Below are 7,092 nucleotides of genomic sequence, written 5' to 3' on the forward strand. Positions count from 1 at the left end.
TTTTTTTTTTCTTGAGTTTATTTATTTATTTTGAGAGAAAGAGAGACAGAGCGAGTGTGAGAGGGGGAGTGGAGAAAGGAGAAGGAGAGAGAATCTCAAGCAATCTCAGTGCTGTCAGCACAGAGCCATACGTGGAGCTCAATCCCACAAAATCAAGAGTTGAATGTTAAACTGAATGAGCCACCCGGGTGCTCCTCCAGTATTCTGTTTTAAGGGTGCTCTGGTAGAGGGGCTACAATATTTAAAAAATAGATGGACCCAGGACTCCGTAGTGTCTAAGCACTGCAATGCCAGTGCACTGTATTTTTCTGGCTTTGAACTAAAATAAGCAAAACAAAACAAAACAAAACAAAACAAAAAAAAAACAAAGCAAAACAAAATAAACAAACCTGTGGCCTCTGGAAGGCTCAGAGTCTAAATTAACTATGATTTTGTTTTTATTTATTGACTCAGGTTTTATGACACCAGAGTTCTCTAGCTTTAAGGCTCTATGACCCCAGGCCCTTTGGAGACCTGAAATTTGGTGGTTAGAGGTCTCGATGGTTACAGCCCCATTGTCTAGTATTTCAATATTCCTAGTTTTCTGTGGTTTTAGGTCTACATGGCTCTTGATGTGCAAGTTACCAGGACCCTAAGGTAGGCCTTGGCCTGTAAGACGCAAAGGTGATGGGAGATAGAGTCTCTGATCCCAGGGGACCACTGTTCCAGCACTCTGTGCTTTCTGAGCCTCTAAAACAAGAGCTTAAAAAAGGTCCACCGTGTCCTTGTTACCTGCTTCATCTTGCTACCAAACATGGTGCCACTCACATCAACAATGAACAAATGCCACAGATACCAGAATACCATGTTTATCTTGACAGGTGTGAGGCCTCGGGGGGCAAAGTCATGAATGAAATAGCCTTCATAAACCTGGACCCAAAGAAGTGAAACCAACAAGAACTGTGAGAGGCAATCTAAAGCAAGCCCCCTCTTATTCTCCCTACAAAGCACCCTGCTTTTTTTCCTTCCTAGGCCTTATCTCTGTTTCTAGTCAAATAGGCATCTGTGCGATTGCTTGCTCAAGGTCCGTCAGAACTGTGTCTCTGCTGTTCAGGCTGTCAGCCCAGGGCCTGCTCCAGAGCTGTGGAGTGAATGGGACTGGCTTGTGGCCCAAGGCTCCAAGGATCGGGATCTCTGTAACACGTGAGTTCCCGTCCATGAGAGCTGACTTGCACAGTCTTGAGGGCCCCTGGGGACATTTTGCCGGGGCTCCAGGAACTGTTAAGTATTGTTTTAACCTCCCTATATGACAGAGTGGGCCAGGGGCCCAGCTCCCTTGCTTCCAGGGGCTGGGAGTTTGCAGGGCCTCCTTCTCCTCCTTAAACCTCCTTTCTGCTGTTGCTGTGCAGAGTAGGCAGGGAAGGACAGAGCAGAGGCTGAGTGAGCTGTTTGTTCAGAGGGGATTGGTTAGACCAGGTGCAGATGCCTTGGGCTGTCAGGGATGTGGTTGGCTGCTGACCCCCTTCCCCCACTGCATCTCCCCTCTGCAGAGCCTGGGGGAGTAGAGGGAGGAGCTGGGAGGGCCGCCAGGACCAGTGTCAGTTCAGCCTAGGGAAGTATGGGCTCGCTGAGGGTCTGTGATGCTCAATAGTCTGAAGTAAACTCTGCCTTGGGACAACCAGCTTTACTCTCCCCTCTGCCATTCAGGCACTCTCCAATCACAAGGCTGGACACACTATCTCCTCTCTCAAGGTGAAAGGAGGATAAGGGAGGACATCTTACTCTTTCCTTCCATTTCAGCCTTTGAATTAATTCACAAGTGCATGTGCAAGCTCTGTCTACACTTTCTCCTGGTACTCTACAGCAGTTCTCAAAGGCCCAGGTCATCCATCGCGCCACTGCTCAAGCCCAAGGCAGAGCTCAGCTGCTTTACCATTCCTTCCATAACCCGGGTAGGTGAGGGTTTCTGGACAAATCACATGCCTATCTCTTCATGGTTCCAAGCTCCCTGGTGGCCCCACACCTCAACAGCCTAATAAGCGAGAGGCATGGCCCAGGTCACCAACCTCTCACGCTCCCTTCAGCTGCCATGCCACCTCACTTTCAGGAAATGTTTCCTTTCCTTCCTAACGAAGAAAATTAAGGGTGCCAGGCCATGTTCCTTGGACTGCCCACCCCACCCTTGCACAGGGTTCACACACCCATACACCTCATCCCCTATTAAGGACAAAACAGTCCTGCCCTGGACCCCAGGCACTCCCAGCCTCCAGCACCTCCTCCACTGGTCAGACCCTTCTCTCCAACCTGCTCCACACATGCTACTGGGTCTTCTTTAGAGTACAAAAAGTTGCGTGTTTTTTCCATTCGCTAAGAAAATTCCCATTAATCCCAATCCCATCCCAACCTCAAACCATGTTCCCGCCTCCCTGCAGCATGCCAAGGTAATGACATCATCACCTACAATGGTCTACTCACCTCCAGTTGGTTCCTCTCCACACCACAGACTAGCTTCAGCCCCTACCACACACTGACTCTTCTCTCACTAAAGGCAACAGTAACTAGTTGGTTTCCAAACTCAATGGGTATATTTTGATTCTTATTGGACTGCATCTCCCTGATGTATTTCACAACTGGTGATCACTGTCAGTCGGAAGAAGAATCTTCTGTCCTGGGAATCTGATTCACCTTCTTTCTAGAGCTCCATTTTCTCCCCTTGTCCCTTAAGCAGTGTTTCCTGAGAGTTTTCAGTCATGGTATGGCAAAGAAAATGACGACTTGTGTAGCACAATGGAGGGAAATGGTGAGGATATAGAGCTCTGAGCAGACCGCTGGCAGCTGGTGAGGCTGGATGCCCCGAGAGCTGAGGAGATCAACAGCTGCTGGACTGCGAAGCTGTGCCTCAGCAATTGCCATCCTGGATCTGCTCTTCTGGCTCGATACATTCTCCCTGGGTTACTTCCCTATCTCCCATCCTTTCAGTCCCTGAATCTCCATAATGACCCAATACCTCTCTCTCCAGTCCAATGCTCTCCACTCTTCCCCCTCCACAACTGCATACCTGCTCACTGTTGATCTGTTCCCTTGGATGTCGGAAGATGCCTCCAATGTATTTTGCCCAAACAATAAATTCATATATTTCCCCCGCCCTGCCCGTGTGTGCCTTTGTCATTTAGAGACCCCATCATCCACATGGTCACTCCTCTGCAGATGCAAACCTGAGTGTCACCCCTGAATGCTCCTGTGCCCCTCACTCCCTACATCCAACCAGCCACCAATTCCTGCTGGTTTAGTCTGCTGGATATGTCACCCCTCCTTTCCATCGCGAACTAACAAAACCCAAATTCAGGACTTCTTTCTCTTTGGTTCTGCTGCTTCCATTGTGGCCTCTCCCAACCATGCATCTTTGCAATACGTGCTCAGTCTGGTCTGTCTAGGCTCAAACTCCATAATGTCATTCCCTCTCATGGCTACCCGGTCACCTTCAAGATGTATTTCATATTCCTTATCACGCCTCTGAACACTTATAGCCTTCACTCTCACTTCTTGCCATTTCTTGTGCCTCAAATCAGTGCTCCAGGAACTCCAGCCTACTTTAGACCTTCCCTAAACACCCCTGGATATATATGGCTTTCATTCCTTGTATCATGCAGCTCCCAGTTGGCTAGAATGTCTTTCTCTTTTCACAGCCCCCCCCCCCCAAGTTGGTACACTTTTTTGTATTCTTTAATCCAGGTCAGTCTTTGCTTCCACCAGGGAGCCCTTCCCTGACCACTTCCTTCCCTCATCATGGTATCCTCCTTACCTTGTGTTGTCATTGAAAGAGCACTTCTCTTCTCCCCTTCACTCTCTCTCTCCCTCTCCCTCTCCCTTTCACCCAGAGACAGCTCATAGGATCTGTGTGTGATTCACGTCAGGGTTCCCAACATCAGCCAGCAGCGAGCATGAAGCAGATTAGGTGCCCAGGGAGTCCTGACTGAGTGAATGAAGGGGGGAAATTGTTAGGCTTTGAAAGATGAGCATACTCAAGCAGGAATGGGAGGTCCTTTGAGTGGTTTGGGGTAGGTGGTGCAGAGTCAGGGCCACCCAGTAAACGGGACTGTCTGTCTTACTACTTAGTGCCTAATTCCATCTGGTCTAATTATATTTTTACTCCAGGCAATGGTCACAAAGGTAAAGAATGAACAAGCAGACAAATACCTCAGTTAACACACCCACATGGTAGAACACCAGGTTAAGGCCCCTGCTGCCACCTACTGGCAGGGTATCCACAGCCCCTACTTTGAGAGGGTGAATTATTTTATTCCCCCTACACAACCATCCCTCTGTGCCTCTGCACAGGCTGTCCCCCCTCTCTCTGCATGCTATTCCCTTCACCCTATCGACCCAGGTAGAGGTAGAGTCTATTCATATTTTTCCCGGCTAATTTAAAGGCCAACTCCGTTAGGAAGGCTTTCCTCAAACCCTCCTCAGTGGTCTCTGCGCACAACCCATTACAGATTTATATGCAGCATTTAGAACATTTTACGACTGCCACGGCTGTATGTATCCAACTGCCTCAGGACTGGGACATTCCAAAGGAAGATAAGGGGCTGTGTCCACCTCATTTCTGAGTTCCCAGAGTCAAGGAGGACAGGGCTGGACTAGAGTAGCTCTGTTCGGTGGCGATGTATCCACATATGAATAAGTGAGTAAACACATGCATAGGGAGAGGTGTTACCAAAGCACTCTATTAGCACAGAGCAGACTGAGGGATTGTCAGTGGGCTGAGGTCATCAGGGAGGTGATGTTTGAGCAAGGTCTTCAAGGATGAGGAGGACACTGACCAGTGGAGAAAGGAGGGAGAAGATGTTCCCAGGGCAGCAGATAGTATGAGCAAATGCTTAGACATAGATGGCTGAAACATTCAGGTGTTTCTGAAGAAAGGTGTGCAGTGCACTGCGGTGTGGTGCAGCGTGGTGTGAGGCAGCTGGAGGGTGGTTTGTGTGCTGTAGGCAGCGAGAGGTGTGGCAGGAAAGGCAGGCTGGGACCAGGCATCCCAGGCTGCCATACGATCGTTGATCATCAAGCCAAGGGTCTCGGCTCTGTGCTTTACCCCTCTGGCAGAGCATGGGACCTCTGCATATTCTTCATGAGTAGGTGAGCTCAGAATTAAGGGCTCCCTGTTTAGGGAGATGGCTCCAGTGAGGCAAAAGGCATTTTTAAAACTTAGAGACAGCAAGAAAGTCTGAGGGGATGTGAGAGTATCAGAGCTGCAGACAGTGTGAGAGCTTCATGAGTGTGAGAGCCCACTTACTGGCCAATGGTTCACTTTCCAAAAGGACTGGTTAAGAGTGGGCTATAACATGGGACGCCAGGAGGACTCAGTTGGTTGAGCATCCGACTTTGGCTCAGGTCATGATCTCACGGTTTGTGGGTTCAAGCTCCACGTTGGGCTCTGTGCTGACAGCTCAGAGAGCCTAGAGCCTGCTTCGGATTCTGTGTCACCTCTCTCTCCACCCCTCTCCCCCTTTCTCTTTCCATCTCTCTCTCTCTCTCTCTCTCTCTCTCTCTCTCTCACACACACACACACACACACACACACACACAAATAAATAAACATTAAAAAGATAAAGTAAAATAAAAACATTTTTTAAAGTGCGGGTTATAATATGATTTAATTAGGAATGGATGCATTTGTACTTTGATTCAATTTATACCGCTCCAGGTCTCCAACACTTAGAGAAGCACATCTGCTTCTCATGGTTTGAAGCCATGTGTCCCTCCCTATACAACATTCTGTCCGTGTCCACTTGTTCTCACTGATCTCTAGGGGAAAACATATGAGCAACTTACAGAAGCCAGATTATTGCCAAGGCTTGTCTGACTCCAGAGCCCATGCTCATTCCATTCCTCTGGCCCCCTCACCTGCACATCTCCAGTGATGTCCTCCATGACTACGTCATACTGGACCACAGAGTTTGCCATGATGCCTGAGCTGGAGAAGGCAGACTGGTCTTGCCGTGTTGGGCAGACACAGATCTCTCCTCATTCAACCTTGGTGCGTGGGGCTGAGTCAGCCTCACCTGGATGGGTGGGGAGGATAGAGGTGGGTGGCATGGAGAGCTCACCAGGCAGAAATCAAGGAAAGGGCACATCAAAAGGGGCAATATCTGAGCACGGGGAAAAGCAAAACCTGTCCCACCTGCTGCTCCTCCTGTCTGCAACACCTCTCAACCTGCCCAAATGCTACATACTCCTGTCCAAATCCTACAACCAGCTCCTGGTCTGCCTCTTCCAGCAGGCCCAGCCTGACAGACCCAGCTTTCCCCAGAGCTCTCAGGCTCAGGAAGTCTGATCCTCACCCACAACCTCACCCTGGGTCCCATCCCTGGAGGAATGTCATGTCCCCAGGTAGACCAGGGGCCTGGGTCACCTCCCACACAGGCTGTGTGGCATGTGCTGTGGAGAAGGACAAACACACAGCAACAGGGCCTGGGTCCCCTCCCATGCCCCTTATTGCTGTGGGAAATTGCAGTCTAGCAAGCTTCTCCTCTGGGATAGAATGTCATGTGTTCTCTTCCCCCTCTGCCTTCTGACTCTCAGAATCATGTGTGTGAATAAGGCTCTTGGTGCCTCGAGAAATCACAGATGATTTTCTGGTCCCGGATGTTTGCAGGCCACAAGATCAACTCCACTGGAATTTCAGCCCAAGACAAATGACCATTTAGACATGCCCCTGTGCCTCCTTTTGTCCAGAGAATGGAACCTTGGGAATTCTGCTTCCCCCCCTCCTTCCTGCTACAGCTGTCAGGAAGCTTAGGGGCAAACCTAGCCCCCATACTCTCTGAGGCGCCTGCTTACATACATTCCCTTGGCTTCCTTCCTTTCAGAGGTCTTTGTTCTGGCTTATCCCCACAGGATTGGCTCTATCCTCTGTCTTAACTTGTAAGGAGAAGGGGGAGGGAGCTGCCATTTATAGCTTAGGGCTTAAGAGTGCAGGCTCTAAGAACTCAGATGATGCCTGTGGGCCCCTGGACAAGTTATTCACATTCTCTAAGCCTCAGTCTTTTCATCCGTAGCACAGGAATGATAACAGCTCCTAGTTCATAGACAGTGTTTGTGGGGAGTAAATGA

The sequence above is a fragment of the Suricata suricatta genome, chromosome X, assembly GCF_006229205.1.
Source record: "Suricata suricatta isolate VVHF042 chromosome X, meerkat_22Aug2017_6uvM2_HiC, whole genome shotgun sequence".
Classification (NCBI taxonomy): domain Eukaryota; kingdom Metazoa; phylum Chordata; class Mammalia; order Carnivora; family Herpestidae; genus Suricata; species Suricata suricatta.